Raw genomic sequence first — 17283 nt, forward strand, 5'->3', positions numbered from 1 at the left:
CCGGCTTCCCCACCCCCCGGTACCCGCCGGCGGGGAAGGGGCAGGATCCCGGTAGCGGCCGCCGTCGGACCCGGCTGTGCTTCCCCCCCCACCATCAGCCCCCCGGCTCACTTCTCGGGGGGCTTTCCCGTGCCCGGAGCCGTCCCTCCCCCGGCCGCGGCCCGGCTCTCCGTTGCCAGTTTTACCTGCGCGGGCCCCGTCCCGTCCCCGGGTCCGTGCGTGTCCGTGTGTCCGTCCTTCCCCCCCCCCCCCAGCGAGGCTTCGGTCCCGGACGGTTGGGATGGCCCCGTTCCACGGCGTGTCTCTCCCCGTTTCAAAACCGCGGGACCGCCGTGTTTCCCCGCACACGGACACGGGCGAGTGACACATCGAGAGGAGTTACCCACCCGGTGGGAGCGGCGGTGGGTGTCTGGGCCGGGCACGGCTCCCCCGCCGGGTCCCTCACCCCGGAGAGCAAAACCGGGGCGACCCCCGTGGGGAAGAGGTGTCCGGGACGGTTCCCGGTGCTAATGGGGCCGATGCGTTCCCCTCTCTTAGCTGATGGGTTTAATCCTTTTCCAGTAATTGACGTCAGGGCTTTGTTCCTTCCCCTTTGCTCCGTGCGTTTGAGGCCCTGAGCCGCTCCGGGGATGGAGCTGGCAGGGCTGGGTGCTGCTGGGCGCTGCGGTGGTCGTAGGAAATGGCTTCGGGTAGGTGCTGCCGAAGGTCGGGAGAAGGGAGAGTCTCGGGGTTATTGACACGCAGTCGCATCCTCCTTGTGAGCGACGAGGTGGTTGTTACGTAAAAGCATCATCCCTGATGAGGGTTGCGTTGTACTTCGTAATCAGAAGGGCGATCGCTTAACGTTTCTTGAGCTTGGGCTGAGAAGTGCTTTTCTTTCTTTTTTTTTCTTTTTTTTTTCCCCCAATGAACAAAATGAAGCAAGAAAGCATCGAGACCTGTAATACAGATATTAGTGCTTTCAGTTGCTGTGTCTTTCATTCACTTCTTGAAATGGGAAAGTGGTTAACTTTGTTTTGGGGGAAAACTGAGAGTGCTTACGCCCGTATCTCAAATACACCCCGAAAAGATGATGTTCTAATGAAGAGAGAGCTGTGCTTTGCAGGTGTGGGCCCCTCTATTTCACAAGCCCGCTTCCTCGGCTTATTACGGTCTTGTTTGATCATTTACTTACTAAGACTCTTGATGGTTTTAAATGTTCACATGTTTCCACTGATGTCAGTCAGACCTCCCACTTGCCTCTGTGTGAGCTGAACAAGGCACTTACTCAGCATCAGTAGTGTTTGAAATTAACTTGTTCTGCCCAAGTCTGTGCTTTCATTTGTCACCTTCTTGCCAGCTCCCTTCTAGTTACTGAACTTCTCCTCATGGGTGTATTTCTCATTCCTTACATTTCTTTAAAACTTCTGAATACTCCTCTGAAGTCACTGGAATGGAGCGCTTTGCAGCCCAGGGGCGTTATTGCGAAATAGGGTCTAGTCAAGCGCTTTGGAGGAGTGGTTGTAGGCTCGATTTGTCATTTCGTTATCTCCTGTAATGAGAGAAACATTATTAAACTCACAGCGCTACTGTTGTGTCGTCTGCTTCAGCAAGGTGTGACATAGCCTTAGTCACATAGGTACTGTATATAGGTGTTATACTGGAGTTTGACGATGGCTTGTAATGGTAATCATGCAGTTCTTGTTGGTCAATAACAAGAAAAAAAATTTTACCCTTTGGTGTTATTAATATCTTGGCTTTATTAAGGTATCAATATTGATTTTTATGACTTCCTAACTGCTGCACGATGTATTTGCAGCTTTGAGCAAGAGCAAGCTCTCCCCTGTTGAAGAGTTTTAACAATCATGAAAGAAAAAAGTAAACTTCAACTCTAGTCTCAAAAATGATTTCTGGTCCTTAATATTTTCTTTAAACATCTCCACACTTCTCATTTTATGACTTTTCTCCTATGTCTCAAACACTGAGAGAACGAGACTGAGCCCCTGTGCAAGAGGCTAGGTTTTGTGCAAGAAGGCACACAGCAACCAAAAAAAAAAAAAAAAGTAGTCATATTTGTGTGTTTTGCATTCTTCCCAGTTATAATGATCTGAACGTGATAAAGCATGATGAAACTTCAGTGAAATATTATTTGGATTTCTAGGTTGTCTTTTTAGTAAGCCGGAATATACAAATGCTTTTGCGTGATTATGACCCAACTATTTAACGAGAAGATGCCACATTTTTTTATCTGCAAATGCCATATACTTTGCGTTGTTCAGGTTTTGTAGGTAAATAGTTGCAGCAGAAACCTGCCCTGACTTTACAGTTAGTAGATAATAAGTTGGCACATACACGTTAGTTCCTTCTTTCTTTTCTAGCTCACAGCTGCTGGCAAGGATGTTCTGCTGCACTTTTTTCCACCGTGGTTGCTCCTGGATGTCGGATGTGACTCAAGACATACAGGACTTGTGCGTTACTGACTGACAGAGCAGTTCGCAGCATCTTTTGAAGCAGACAGGGGACTCTCTGACCAAGTGATGGTGAAACTGCTGTCCTCCCACCTGTATTTTCAGTGCTTGTGAGAGTTGCCATAACAGCTCATATCTGCTTCTGATGCCTCTCTTCCTTTCCTTCCTGCTCATCCTCTTGTTTTCTGAGTTTTTTTAATTGTTACTACTCTTACTCTTTGCTCTAGATCAACAGAAATCTACGATGTTGAGGGTAGAAATATTAACCACTGATGGCCGTGTCTGAGGCTGAATCTGGAGAGTTGAGATATGAAACGAGCACCAGTCCTATAGGCAGATTTTGCCTTTGCTGCGCATATGGAAAGAGTATGAGCATCCTTCAAGAGGCCGCCTCTACCAGCAGCAATGTGTACATAGAGCTGGGAGGAAAGTTAGTCGCACAGTGTCGTATTTGGGGTCTACCTGTCAGAGGATGTAATAGTCTTGAGATTTTAGTGACTCTGAGGTTTCTTTTCTGCTGCAGTAATTGTTCTTGGTCGCATAATTTCAGATTGTTACTCACATGTGGTTTGTTCTACAGGCATATTTCCTTTCTCTCATTACTATAGTCTCACAGTTACCTTCGACAGAGGCTAAGAAATAACTAAACTTGAGTTCACCTGCCTTCCTTGTCATTCGATTTTAATGTCTGTCATGGAGTTTGTATCAAGAAAGAAGGGACGGTGATGTCATCTTCACTAAGCAGTGAGGAAAGAACGCCTCAAATTGTGGGGAGATGGAGGGGCCATAGGATGAAGAGGGACTGTCTGGAAATGAGTCAGGAAACTTTAACAGATTACATTTGGATAGAGGAGGGTTAGATGTATGTAAAATATATTGCTAGCTGTGTTAAAATAAGAAAATAAGAAATCGGGTTCATAGAACTGTAAAACTTGCCTGGCAATTATTTTTCTCTTGCAGGATTTTTCCTTCTCTGCAGTTACTAATGACTAACAAGATGCTTTCCAGCTTGTGAAATGATAGGGGTTCTGTCACTGCTTAGGAAATAAAACTGCACAGGCTCGTGCTCCTTCCTGTCATAAAGCTTTTCTCGTAAGTTTAGTCAGCCTGAATTTTTGAAGTAGTACTGTTCTCTTGCTGTATATTTTTCTCCTGTGGGAATCTGGTTTTATTCTCCTTTTGGATACTTAACCTAGATGTACATATTCCTGTTGAGTTGAGGTTTCCCATTTTGAATAATTGTATTGGTACCCTCTGAAATGAAAATCTGATGTTGCCTATGACTTTTGTAAAGGTGCCTAGCACAGCACATAGCTGCAGCGTAGCACGGCTTGCTTCCTTGTCTGGTTCTGTGCCAGCTTCGTACGTGCCGTCCAAAATTCCATTTTCCCCGTAGCTGTGATATTGTTTGCCTCATGCGCTCGTGTCTAATTTGGTGTCTGCCATCTCCCCAGGCTCTGTAATTCTTACTACCTTCTAAGCTTCTTTCTCCAACTTTGTGTGTCAAATCTGTCTTTTCCCTAACGTAGTGAACTTATTTTCTCCCCAAGTGCATTAGGTTGTAGTTTTTCAAGTTGTCATGTCTCTGTCTCTTGTTCTTACTTGATTCGTTAATTCTCGCTGATGAATTAAAACCCGGTTTATTAACTGGCAGTAGCACCAAGTACCAACAGGAAAAAAAGAGAAAAAAAAAAAACCTTGTGCTCGGTACTGTACAAACATTGAATAAGAGAAGTTCTTTCCCTGAAGTCTTGAACTAATTTTCTTCTGTTAACAGCTCATTAAGAGAAGTTTTTCTGCACTTCTTTCTATTGAGCTATGGTACCCAGTCCCAAGAATACATCACTGGACAGCTCATAGCCCCCTTTTATTGATCTCTCTTTTTTTACGTTCATCTTAGTTTTTATTCATGTCATAACATTTATTGATAATTTACTTGAGTGTGTTGCTTTCCATGTTTTATAACTAAACAAATATAGAGTGTACTTTTAGTAATACTGTAATCCTGTAGTGATCACATTTTTCAGGAGAGACTGTTTTATCATTCCAAATCTCTCCCTGTGGATAGATGTACTCCTCTGCAGCCTCACGGCAGTTTCTTGCTATATATTCCCATTGCTACATTGGGGGTGTGAAGACTAGATATAGTAGACAACAGGCCAGAATAATGGTGCGGTTCTCTTCAATGTTAGCACTGTGATTATTTTCCTGCAAAGGATTGATGTTTCTTCCCCCATTATCTACAGCTTCTAAGATTAGCGTTAAGATCCTTGTCTTTTGGACTGGACTCGAAACTTCCCTTAGTTTTTAAGTTTGGTGGTTTATTTGTGGAGGGGGAGAAGCAAACCCTGGAAATGTGTGTGCCCCTCCTGAAGCTCTCAGGGGTGACTGCTGGGCTTGGGAAAAGTGTTCGAGAATGTGTTGAACCAAAGTGGATCCTTAAACTTAGTGCTTTTAAAATTCTGTAACTTTTACTGTATACAGTGTTAAAATGAGAAGGCACCTAGGTTTTGATATGCTGTAACTTTGTAATCTCCTGGAAACAGAGCTGAGTGCTTGGTGTCTCACTATAGTTGGATCAGACATCATTTTATTTGCATATATTTTCCAATTTTAAGGAAAAAATATTAGCATGTTTAATTTTTAGAACCAAACATTGGGAAAACAATGTTTCTAACCAGTGACCAGTTAAAAAGGACTCTTCAGAGAGGAAAAATTGTTTAAACTTGTCCTTGGCTCATATCAAGATTTCGTCAGGGTAAATTACTCCATATTAGATACTTTCCTCAACAGTTTTGCTTTCTGCTGAAATTTCACAGCACTGCACAAGTCTCTCTTTCCTACTTTCTCACTGAAGTGTACCAGGTACATGTGAATCTTTACTTCAAGAGTTGAATGGTGATCTGCGATCAGGCAGCGATGGGAGAAATGGAAGTGCGTTTCAAATACAGAAACCAAATAAATATGAGGAGAACAGAGCAGGTGCTTTGTTGCTCTTCTGGCTGCGTATAGCGTGTAGATACTGAGGTAGTAGGCATCTACCCATAGATAGACACGCACTCATAGATAAATGTGCAACCACCCTGAAGCCATATAAGGCAATGTTAGTGTAACTGGTCCTCCAGCATCAGAAAATCTGGAAACAAGCTGTGATAGCTTTATTTACCCTAGCAGGCAGTTACATTCAGTGCTTTTTCCCCTCTTGCGCTTTAGGGCTGTGTAGAACAGTCGGAAACGTAAACGCACTTTCCTTAGTGTGGTCCTGTTGCAAGTGTCTGTTTTTAAATGAATATTTAATATTTATATTGGTTGTCTGCAATATTGTTATATAAATTATACTTCAAAATACTAAAAGTGTATGTCACCATCTATGCTAACGTTACTATAAAAGCTCAATTTAGCTGATGATAATTGTACACCTTTGTCCATTCGCATGTATTTTTTTTTTTTGTTTCTGCATTTAATTTAATTTCCAAAAGACGTTAAAGAGATTTCAGTGATGGAAGTGCTTAAATGGTTTTAATCAGGCTTTGATGTGCACAAATCATTAAAGTGAGTAGGATGAGGAGATAAGAGTCCACAATTCTCTTTGTATAGTTTGGCTGCAGAGCAACTAATGGAGTATTTTTCCTATAGGGGAGGGTAAAAGCAAACCAAAAAAGCCACATCAAAATGGGAATTTAGTTTTTGTGTGATGTTATGTATTTTGTGGGCAGAGGAGTAACCAGTATTTCTGGAAAAAAAAAAAAAGAAATCTGCCAATTTCATTTTCTAACGTTTCATTACTATTAGCATAAGCATTTCCTTATTTAAAGATAATTTAAAAATTGCTTGGTGAAAGTCCAAATCTGAAAAATTGAGCCATTAAGATGAAAATTTCAGAAAAATTGAATATAGAAAAATGGGTTAAAGGACTTAATGGAGGAACACATTGTAAATTTAATTTAGCGAGTTGTACTGTATTTTGGCATAAATAAGACTAGTAACATAATGGAAATTGCTGTGATTGAAAAGTGCTTCATTTTACAATAATTTCTTAATACTATTTTATTCTTTTAACTGCAAGTGCCGTGAAGCATAAAGATGGGCCAAGGTGAGGTAAAATGGACTGTTATTTCTCCTATATCATGTCTTTTTTTGATGTGCTGGGTGGTCCTGTATGGAAAAGAGCTTACTGATAATTTTGTGTGTTTGGAGTAGGTTTTTGTATATTTGGGTGGGTAGGGGGCTGCTGGTGGTAGGCTTTTCTGTTTGTTTGAGATTTACCATTAAACCTTCTAGTTTGCGTGTGGTTTGTACGTCAGTGACCCGTGCTGGTATGTGGCTACTGCAGTTCACACTGGCTGTAGGCGGAAAGCAGTATGGCCACTGTACCTGCTTGATATATTGTTTTAAATTGACTGGTGAAGTTTGGAAACTATATTTAATTTTGTCCTTGTGATGCTGATAGGATAAATTAGCATCATGTTAAACCGATCTGACATGGTGAAAAGTATGGTGTAGATAGCCTTTAAAAGATAAAGGGTGAAAAGGTTTTTTCCTGGAGCAATGATTACTTCTGCTGAAATACCTGCACCAATTATATTTAACGAGGAAAAAATACATTTGTACTGTGACACATTCTGAGCCAATAATTACCAGAAATATGTTTTACTAGGAGAGAGTTTTAACAAGTAGTCTTCAGCTTAAATTTGTTAATCACTAATAAACTCCTAAAAAACGACTTATTTTTTTCTTTATTTTTTTCTCCAGTTTTCTCTTTTTTAAGAAAAAAATTACATTTTTTTTATGGCCACATGAAGCATGATCCATGCTGAATTGACATTTAAAGATGTTTTCACAGTGTCCTCTTCATGCACCTAATTGGGCTGAAGAGCTCGTGTTGATTTTTTGTTTGTTTGGGGGTTTTTGGGGGGTAAGTCCAATTGCCGTTCGCTCTGCTGATGCAGAGGAGCAGTGCAGTGTGCGTGGGGGGGGGCACGGGCAGGGAGAGGGGAGCACCGGCGTGGCACTCCTGCTCGCTCGTCGCGGCACACGCCAGCATGTATTTAGTCAGAGGAATGTTAAAGTACGTTCAGTCATGATTTACTGACAGGCTCAAAAACTAAAGATGGTAAAAAATGGGTGTGGTTTAATCTTTGTTTCTATTGAAGAGGAATACAAAATTTGGATCTCATTGGCTAGTATAATGGGGTGATTTCTTGCTAGCGGGAGTGTACTTTGTATTTATACAATTTATTTTAATCCATTATACAACTTAATATTTTTTTTGAATTATTATGTGTAAGTAAATAGTGAATCATACCTTAAAAAAATTAATCTTAGCTTGTCATTAGTAAAATTCAGTTAGCTCAACCAAAAATGAGGAGTTGCCATCCATGCCAGGTGCCTAAGAAAGGCAACAAAACTGTTTAATTGAAGCTAGTTTGTCCACCATATCCCTGGAAGCTTTAGCAATGAGAAGCATTTCTTGCCATGTAATTCCTGTAGCACTTGAAAGCAGTTTTATCTGTTAACAGACACATTATCAGATTTAAGCTTTGTAACAAACTGATGCCCTGGAAGTCTCTGTATAAACTCTGGTCTATTGCATTAAGTGTTTTGAAATTCAACTGAATTTTGACAAGACTTTTGCAAGGTTCCTTCTGTTTTTCTTTAAATTCATATGACAGAAAGCTTAACTCCCTTCTCTAGTGGCAAGGTTCACCAAGTCTTGCTGACCTTAAATTATATATGTAATGATTCTATGTTTTGCACTTTCATGTCTGTCAAGTCTTTTAGCTTACAGTTAAAAATACGTTAGGAACAGCAGTTCAAAACCAGCTTGCACAACGCCTTTACTAGTTTATCAAATGCAGAAGTTAAGTTTTTGGTCTGGGTTGACCAAAAACTGTTTACGTATCTTCCGCGGAAGATACTTTGTAATGAGTATTATTCATAATTATCATATCTCTGGTGCAACTGCGCGGCCCTTGGATGGGAGTGGGTTGCACGCGAGCGGTGCTGGCGCTCTGCGGGGACGACCGCGAAGGCACCGTTTGATTCCCGGCTGTCCTGCCTGGGACACAGGGACCCTGGGAACAGGGAGCAGCGCGAGCTCTCTCCGGGGTGTCTCTTTTTGGTGCTTAAATCTGATAGACCTGTGAACAGCATGACTTTTGTTTTAAGGCCACATCCAGAAAAGTGAGAAAAAGCTGTTAAGAACTTTGAGGGGAAAAAAAACCCCCAACTTAATGTCATTAGGGGAAGAAAGGTAATGTCACTTTATCAAAAGGGTTTGTATAGCTAAATTAACATTTATCAACTGTTTCCTGAAGCAATTGATACTATGCTAAATGTCTTGGTACTCAGTGGCTGCTGAAATTTTAATGTTTTTCTCAGTCTGCTTACGGGGATTATAAAATACAGGTGGCATTTAATAGGTAGGGTGAAAGGTTAAAACTTCCCAACTTTTTTAACTAGTGTTTGTTTGGAAGCACTGCACATCAAAGCTGTGGCTTTCCTGCTGAATTTCAGCTTACCTCTGTAGATAGTTCTGGTCCCTTCCTCTCGCTTGGAATTTTTTTTTGCTTGGTCTGCAAATCTTAAATACTCCTCTTCTCTAGTGGGTTTTCCAAAGTTTAACTAATATGCACTCTCATCATCTTAGTGTACTTCAATTGAAAAAGGAGATTTTAAGTTACCAGAAAGTATCCCAGGTCTCGGAGCTGTCATGTCATTCACCTATTGATAGCAGTTTTTAGACAGGTAGCAAATGGTAATGAATTTGGTACGTTTTGCATACAAGTTAGGGTTGAAAACTGGGAATTGGAGTTAAAGTTCTTATTCTCTCTTTTCTGGTATGCGAAATTGTGGATTTTAAGCAGTCTATGAACCCTTCCAGTTCTCAAAATGCAAAGCAATCCTGGAAATACCGTAACTGCTAATGGGGACTGTTGGTGCTATGTGAGTTCAAGCTGTCACTTCTGAAAAGATACTTCCATGCTGACATGCATGAACTCGGTTGGCTTTTTGATGCTTCCCCTCCACCCCCTTCGGTTGTTCTGGTAACAGTGTGGAAACATTCACTTTGTTATGCTACTCGGTCGTTCTGTAGCATACCTCGAGAGTTTTCCCATGTTTCTGAAGAGAGTTAAATTATAAAATGGTGAAATTACTTAACACTGGCTACTCTGCTCACCTGCTCTCCAGCATCCTCTTGGTCTTGTTTCATCGGTCATAATCATGCTGCTCATCAGCTGTTGCAGACAAAGTCCACCTATGATGCTGTGATGCAAAAACCATAGGCAGTAATTTAATGAGACTTTGGTGGATTTGGGGGGGGGGGAGGTGTTTGTTACATTTTTTTTGTTGTTTTTTTGTTTTAAACAGGTTGCTTATTCCTGCTCTCTAATGCTGATATGACTCTTTTGGGGACCATGGAGCGTTTGAACTTAACTGTGTTCAAAAATAACCCTGCTCCCAAAATACCTATTTTGAACCTGCACAGATTTCCCTAATTCAGCTTAACCAGCTCCAATAAATGGCTGTGTCAGCACAATGAGGAGAGTGGTGCGGGCAGGAGCACGACACGGGGTGGGAACTGCTTTGGGCGTCTGCCCTGGACCAGGGACTAGGAACCACACCCGTACTGTGCTCTCAAATTTTAAAAATTACCTTTTGCTTTAAGTACCAAGTAGAGCTGGGTGCATGATGTATTAATAGCTCCAAAATATTCTATTACTGCTGCTTGTGTTGTGAAGATGCATCGAATAAAAGGTGTGTTTAGCAAATAAGCTGTGCTTGAAAGAGCGAGGGGAAGAGGCAGAGATGCTATCGGTATTTATACAGTGCTGTCATGTGGAAGAGGCCTTACTACTGTGAGCAGTTACAAAAGACCTAAGTGGTTTATACAGTGCCAGAAATTATTATCTCAAACCCTGATGTTCATTTTAGTATGTTATGCAGTAGAATGTGTGAACCTTGGTTTCAATAGGAAGTCCAAGATAAATGTCTTGTGAGACAGTGCAAGCAGATGATCTTTCAATAAGGCTGGAGGAAATGGCAGTTAAACCTGGGTAGTGTATGTGATAAACTTTTTCTCTCCTTGCTTTTTCTGTAGTTCTGTTAAGATGGGAGAAGTATGTGAACCTTGAAATGAATGTGATTTTTCCCTTATGCCTTTTTACTCTTTTAGTTTAGATGGCACCTCATTAAAACATTGTCTACTGTTTCACATCTTATACAGAGCATATTTATCAGAGAATTTCTGTGATGTGAATCCTTTCTTAATTCTACTGCCATAGAGTTCATAACACTCAAATGTAATGATATCTTTTATGAAAGTAAATTAATGTGAGGAAGTCAGAACTATAATAGCCAGATTAATGTTGGATGTCTGAATAACTATTGCTTAATAAAATTTAAACACCAATTGTCTTGGCTTCAAAGTTGAAACAGAAGAACATGTAGGCACAGGAATTTGGTTATTAAGTTTCTGCCCAATTAAACTGCAGAATATTGTTGGGAAACAGTATTAGAATATGTTTTGGTTAGCCTGTGTGGACATGAAAAGATTGCATGTAAAAAATTTTGTGTTCATGGTGCTCCATCTTTGCACTCTGCAAATTATAGAATCTACCAGCGATGGAGAATTGAAAGGATGAGGAGAATGTCAATGAGAGCGAGATTGAATTGGGCTGAAGTTTGCCGAGTTGAGATTTGCATGAGAAACAAAATTGTGTTCCCGGTGGATGGCAAAGCTCTACTGAGTTCAGTCTGCTCTGTAGTACTTTTGGTTTTCTTATTTTCTGAACTGTGAGATGTCAGGACTTGAGCTTCAGATGATGTTAAAAGAATGTCATTGCCTTGGTTAAGAAAGCCCATATCCCTGAAAGTAGTTTTGGTATTGCAAGATGAAGCAAATAGAAATGCAAAAAACTTGGGAAGGTGTTGCAGATGAGTGTTTTAAAGAATTTGATCAGCGGTTTATGTCTAAAAAATTACATGTGCGCAATCAATCCTTTATATCGCTTAGGATTACGAAGTTTAGCATGCTAATTGATCACTTACCTTCCATCCAGGCGTCTGGTGTTAGTTCGCTCCGAAGTTCGAGCCCTCAGGTTTCCCGAAACAGACTTTCAGGCATCGAATCTCATAAATAATTTAATAGAGTGGTACAGCAGCAGGGTCGGCTCTAGCTGGGTGTCTTCGAGGAGGGACCAACCCGAACAAAGAAATCCCTGGGCAATTAAACCTCTACAGACTAATCACCCGCCCCTCACGCGCTCTTCACGCGCCCTCCATGCGCCCCTTGGTCCAATAGTGATCCCGGCCTGGGATCCTCCGGCTCCTTATTGGACTCCCGCACCGTCTCCAGACAGGCCGTTCGTTATCTTGTCGAGTTGCAGCTGCTGTTGACGATGGTGGCCTTGAAGCCTCCTTATCTCCCGATTTACGCTGGCGCTGGAGGCCCCTGTTTTGACTAAGCGGGTACACGTTCAGTAAATCTAAGTGAAAGTTTACAGCTTGCGGCCTAAGGCTTCGGCAAATCGAGCTACTCGCAGCGAGTCAGTAAAGCTAAGCAAACAGCATCCTAAATCACAGAATATTACAACTTCAAGTGATTCGTTCCATTTAAAACTTCCTTACTTGAGCTAAACGACTAATATCTCTTAACGTTGGGAGGCATCCCTGCTCAAGGGGAGAGTTTCATGGCATGCAGTCCAGTTGCCGTCCAGGGAGAACTCAAATCGGGCTCATCCAGCCATCTGTTGTTGGTAAAAGATCTCGTTGCTGGAGATCGCCGCCGTGCTGCCTAGCCAGGAGAGCTCCAAGCAGGCCGTCACATTGACGGGATAAAGTGGTTGGCTTGTAGACAAATTGCATCCAGTGGGAGAGGTACGCACCAGGCCCCTCGTACCCACCACCTTCCCTGTGCCGCTCTGCTCCTTGGTGGGTTTGCTAGAGGAGTTCTCGGCCCGGCTACAGCTCAGGCCTTTACCTCCCGTGGAACCGGAACCAAAATACTGCTGGTTTGGTTAAAGGGGGTCAAGCGCATCCGTCAGAGAAGGCAAAGTTGAAATTCTGGTTCGCTTAGCAGCAGAAATGAGCTTTACTTCTGGCTCAGGCTCGGTTATTGATAACAAGAGTACGCTGAGGGTCGTCTGTCTTACCTGACTCGGAGTCCTGACCTGGCGTTGTGGTAGATGCAAAAAACGACCACTTCAGTAGATGATGGCTTTGCTGTATCACAGCATTCAATCTTAGAGATATTCTTTGAGAGTCAGTAACACCACTGTTGGGTCGTTGCTCCGTGGGGTCTGTGCCATCTGCCTGTGCGGTTCCTTTGTGGCAGGTGGAGGGACAGTCGATGGAGGAATGATGAACCTTCCTCTGCTGTGTGCGTCCCCGAGAGAGGAGGAGAGAGCAGGGAGTTGTGCTGTCATTTCCTAGGCTTCCCTATTTCTCTGCTATTTCTGAATAATCAAACCAGTCTTGCAAATTCTTCCTGGATGTAAACAATTTCAAGCTATTGTAGGAGTATATTTTAGAAGTGGACTTAAAACTCACTTTTAAATGAGCTGTATTGCAACTGCTAAAGTTAGGAAATTCCTAAAATCCAATTGCTGGATGTTAACTTTTACCTTAGTCCAGATGCAGTCCTTGCTTCTATGTGCTGAATTTCATGTATATAATATACCCATTTCTCATCTGAACTTGTTTAATGAAACGTTATACTTACAGAGCCTCTTTAGTTCTGAAGGATCCCCAAGTCCTTTTCCAGTAGTTAGTGTTGAGTTACAAATGATCACTATAATTCTTTTATCCATCATTGCAGTGTGGTGGCTTCTCAAGTAGAAGACGCTGGCTGGCTAATACTTGGGTAACTCGATACAGTTTTGAGGGATGAAGGGGGAATCTGGCACATAAAACTAAAGAGCAGGATGTAATTACTTGCAATGTCATTTAACTGAGACACTGGAATTAACAACATGCTCTTACAAAAATTACTGCGAAATTTTTCTCGACTAACGGTGGTGAAGGATTTGTGCTCGTTTGTCTGAGAAGCAGCGGCAAGTCCAGGCACATCGTGCTTTCTTGGGGATTTCTGCGGTGTTTTGGAGATGAGCAAGAAGAAGTGCCTACAGCAAACTGCTAGCTCTGCCCTCCCTGGTAGTTCTCATGAAACATTAACCTGACCTAGTCCAACTTTTTTTTCTTTTTGTTTTTTTTTTTAAAAGGTCTCCCACCCTCACAATATGTACAAAGGTGTTCGCATCCAGCTCTTACAGTACTTTATGATCTCCCTGTTAAATGTGCAGAAGGAATCCCTGACATGAAGGGTGTGGGGTAGAAACATTTGTGTTAATATTATAGAAAGGCGACATTTGTGTTTATATTAACGGAATCACTGGTTTGTATCGTATTACCAATACAGTTGTATTTGCATTGTGTTACCAATAGCTCAGACCTTCTAATGAACCCTTGGAAAGACGGATAGCTCTCTTCTACAGACAGAGCTATGTGAAAGTTCATTCTCATCAAAATATCTAAATGAGATTATGGCTCAAGCTTTCTTATGCTCACGTATGCAGTCTTACTGTGTGAGTGTGCCTAACAGCAAGTTGATTTATACTGAGTTATAATTTAAGAATACTGCTGGTACAACCAACCTTTTCTTTGGTGGAGTAGATACCATTTGCAGTTGGACCCACCCCAGGCTAAATACCCCTCCCTTGGCACAGAATACCACTGCGGTATTAACCAGAGCTGATGGAAGACTGCAGCCTTTGTGTCAAAAGGTGCGAGGGAGAGAAATAAAACAGAATATTTGTCCTTTTCAAAAGTTGGTTTTCTCCTGTTTCTTGACACATGAATATTATTTGAATTCTCTGTAAACTCTTTCTCTCTGTAAATTCCAGTGTTACAAAACTCTATGAAGATGACTTTGATTGTAGTACTTCCATATTTACAACATTGTGATTATCCTCTAAAATACTCTTTGTACTTTGTTGTGCAAAGCTGTATCATTTTAGTAGGAAATGTTTTATTTTTTTCTGTGTGTTTTTTTTTCTTTACCGTAACATAGAAAGCTAGAAGTTAAGTCTACACATTCACTTTATGTAGTAAGTATAGTAAGTAAGTATTAAATAGTTCTTGGTGACACCAGAGCATGTTCCTGTTCTGTGTGTTGGTGGGTTTGTGTTAATTTTGTTGTTGCAGGGCAGTTATTTTTTAATTTCTCCTTTTTTTAACAGTTCTTTTGTGAGTGCATTTGTATTAAAAGCTGAGAGAGTAGTGTTTAGGATTGTATACTTGATTTTAGTGACAGGACTAGTAGCTATGCCATACTTGACGCACGAGTTGGGAGAAGCATGCCATGCTGACTCCTTAGATACTTCTTGCTATTCATGGTACAAGTAAGAAAAATACTTGAAATAGGTAACAGGTGTCTTTGGGAGGGAGTTGGATGCAGCGTTAAGGCAGTTTCTGGTATTTTTAAACGCCTTCTGAAAACATATCATTCCTTATTACAAGCAGGATTGTCAGCTTTTTTTTTCCTCCTTTTTTTTTAAATAAAAAAAATTCATTTGAGTTGTCTGTGCTTCACGCAGCTGGGTGTGCCCTGCATGAAGTGCTAGATACTGTGTGTTCTCTCTGAAGACTGTTTATCGTTCATGGCCAAATGTTGTCAAACAAAATTTGTGTTTCATCACAGCCAATTAACCGGCACTGGATAAATGAACTGTTTGATTTCTCTTGCTTATGAAACCAATTGAGATAGAAAAAAGCCCTTGAGTTAAATGAGGATGTCCTGAAGGAAGTCAAGGTGTTGTAAACATGCTTTGAAGATCCACTAATGCCTGCCTGAAAAGCAGTGGGTTTGGATCACTTTTTGGCGGGTTGCGCGTAGAGGGTTCCTCAGGCAGAACTTCACCTTTGATGGTTTTGCCTTACGGTGCCTGGGAAGACGGAGCGATGCTGCTGCTGGTGAGTGTGCTGGTGAACTTGGACAAGGACAGGCTCTTGGATGCCTGTTGTGGTTCACGAGGGGTGAGAAGTAGGCTGTTAGTCCTATGCCTGCACCCAGGAATTGGCCAAGGTCCTCTTTCCTTTAACAGCGTTGCCAGTAAAACTTTGGCAATGTGGGTGTGTTGGATTGTGGGGGTTTTTTTGTTGTTTTGTTTGTTTGTTTGTTTTTGGGTTTTGGGTTTTTTTTTGTAAACTGAAAGTGTGGTCCACAAGTCCCATCCCTGGGATCTGTCCCCCTGCCCCTGAGCTGAGGGAGCAGGAGGTGGGAAGCAGGAGAAGGCTGCAGCCAGTGGGCAGGGCAGTGGCAACGCTGCAATTTCGTAATGCGAGTTATAAAGTCCATGGTGATGATTGCTTGAGTGAACCCTAGCCAAAGCCATGCCCTTTTTCGATTAAGAATGCACAGAAATACCAGATAGGAGTTAGTAAGATGTTGGAATGAGAAATGAAAATTGTGTTTCTGGTATGGATGATTTGGATGATGCTCGACTAGTTCATGTGCTCATTACGTCTAGATCAGCAGTTAACAGTGGTTAAAGACTACACACAAGTTAATTTTGTATCAGAAGTTTCTGTGAACTTCCTGCTGAATTTCCTTCCTCCTTTCTTCGTATTGAGCTGGAGAAGAGGCGTGAGATTTGAAGAGAGTCAGTTGTGTAGTGAAATCACATACTAAACAGACTGTGCAGAGTACAGCGTGGCTAACTGTGCACAAATAATGACTCAAACCATATAGAATTAGACTTCCTAAAAATGGAAATACTATGCTGTGCTTTAGGCCCATTTTCAAATTTCTTTTAATTTTTGAACTTTTCTTTCTCCAGATGTGGTGACTTTGGTCGTTGCTGTGGGGGCGTTAGTTTTGTCTCTCTTAGCCTGGCTCTGTTCCTCCTAGCTGTTCTCACTTTTGCTCAGGCCTCCTGGGAAAAAGAAAAGGGAAATTATAGCAGCATCCATTTGACAGCAGCAGCTACAAGTCAAAAAGTTCTTCGTCTTCCTCTTCCAGGCCTGGTGTGTGGGGAGGGAGGAGCAGCGATGCTGTCCTCTTGCCCAGAGGGTGGGGTAGGGGCGGCAGGAGCTCAGCTGCACCAAGCCGCTCCGGGCTCTTTTATCTTGTGGGAAAAGCTTTAAATCTGGGATGCAGGTGTGGACGTGGGAGAGGGAGAAGCGGTTCTGCCTCCGTGCAGCTCTGATGTGTCTGCAGCAGTGGTGGGAGTGGTGGTGGTGCGGCAGAGCTCCTTCCCACCGGTCGGCATCAAAACTGGGAGACAACGGGGCTTCTCGTGCCAGCCTGAGGCAGGGCTGGTGTCCACTCCGACTTGGGCAAAAAAACTGAGGACCAGCAAATAGTACATAACTTCAATCACAGTAGTAAATTTTAGATAGTGGATTTTAAAGGTTTGTTATAATTAGGAGTGGTCTGAAAACTTAGTTTTGCAGTTTCCTCTATGCTGAATTTAATTGCTAGCAGTGTTGATTTAGTAGGCAAGCCTTAGTCTTCTGCTTTTCAAAGGACCTCTACTGCTTATGTTTCCTGAACAAAGGCAAATTTATCTTCTGTTACGTTTCATGGCTGTGGAAGATACGAATTTGACTGGGAAATTGTGTGAAGTACAGAGTTAAGGAAGCCCCACTAACTTCGTTTATTTACACATTTAGTGCTAGTGTGATTTTAATAGCTTACTACACATTGTAGGCACTTAAAATATCTCTGTATAGAGATGTAGAAGATCAGATACAAAAAAGTCTAACTTGAATCACATTTGAACTATTGACTTTAATATAAAATTTAAAAGAATTAAAAAACTAAACCAAATCCCCA

The 17283-nt window shown here is 41.8% G+C and overlaps 1 protein-coding gene and 1 long non-coding RNA gene across 6 annotated transcripts in view; one reads left to right on the plus strand and one right to left on the minus strand.

The window, feature by feature from the left end:
- Window positions 1-17283, plus strand: part of AFF4 (ALF transcription elongation factor 4) — a 56123-nt gene that overhangs the window by 245 nt on the left and 38595 nt on the right. The window contains exon 2 of one of the 5 annotated variants that reach the window (XM_075057080.1): window positions 2358-2519. The exons of 3 other annotated variants lie outside the window; for them this stretch is intronic. The gene's annotated coding sequence lies outside the window, so the exon portion shown is untranslated. Of the gene's footprint in view, window positions 1-2357; window positions 2520-15150; window positions 15420-17283 lie in introns of those variants that run through there. One more of the 5 variants, XM_075057079.1, reaches the window with a different exon arrangement.
- Window positions 213-12013, minus strand: LOC142044518 (uncharacterized). Its single transcript, XR_012654356.1, has 3 exons — window positions 11499-12013; window positions 9628-9713; window positions 213-1531 (listed from the first exon to the last, which is right to left on the minus strand). It is a non-coding gene; the product is annotated as an uncharacterized LOC142044518 (long non-coding RNA).

The sequence above is a fragment of the Buteo buteo genome, chromosome 24 (assembly GCF_964188355.1).
Source record: "Buteo buteo chromosome 24, bButBut1.hap1.1, whole genome shotgun sequence".
NCBI classification, from domain to species: Eukaryota; Metazoa; Chordata; class Aves; order Accipitriformes; family Accipitridae; genus Buteo; species Buteo buteo.